We start from the raw sequence: 458 nt of genomic DNA, 5'->3' as shown, positions 1-458 counted from the left end.
CGGGCGGTGACCAGGGTGGCAGAGCGCTCCGGCAGCCAGTGTTGAGTGAGACGTTGAGGAAGGTGTTCTATACCGTCCTTCGTGGTGGCTCCAGCGCCACTCCACTGCCAAGAGACTCATTTATGAGGATACTTAACCTGTGAGGCGACCCGCTAGTGGTGCAAGGCTGCCGGGGCCTTCTATGTGTCGTTTTGTGCAATTCGGGTGTTTTCAGTTAGTGTGAGCGGGTGTGTCTCTGACCCGTAGCTCAGCGCCGCAGCGAACGCCCACGCGCCCGCCGCCAGCACACCCGCTCCTTAGAGACCTTACAACGTTTGAGGCTTAAAGACACCAAGGTAAGAGTTACTTGATATTTTTTTAATTACTGTTGTTGCTTTGCGTGAGCTCTGAAATTTATGTGATGTAATTTAATCTTTGACTAGGGAACAACTCTGTCGGTTCTACTGAGTTTGAATACA

General features: G+C 51.7%; 1 protein-coding gene across 1 annotated transcript in view; it reads left to right on the top strand.

Moving 5' to 3' along the window:
• Nucleotides 1–458, top strand: part of LOC119592758 (protein hu-li tai shao-like) — a gene marked incomplete at its 5' end in the record, with an annotated part of 105,614 nt that continues 105,156 nt past the window's right edge. Inside the window, 1 exon segment of the mRNA XM_037941690.1 lies at nucleotides 1–335.

Source organism: Penaeus monodon, chromosome 30 (genome assembly GCF_015228065.2).
Source record: "Penaeus monodon isolate SGIC_2016 chromosome 30, NSTDA_Pmon_1, whole genome shotgun sequence".
Lineage (NCBI taxonomy): Eukaryota > Metazoa > Arthropoda > Malacostraca > Decapoda > Penaeidae > Penaeus > Penaeus monodon.
This window is presented reverse-complemented; position numbering and strand designations above follow the sequence as displayed.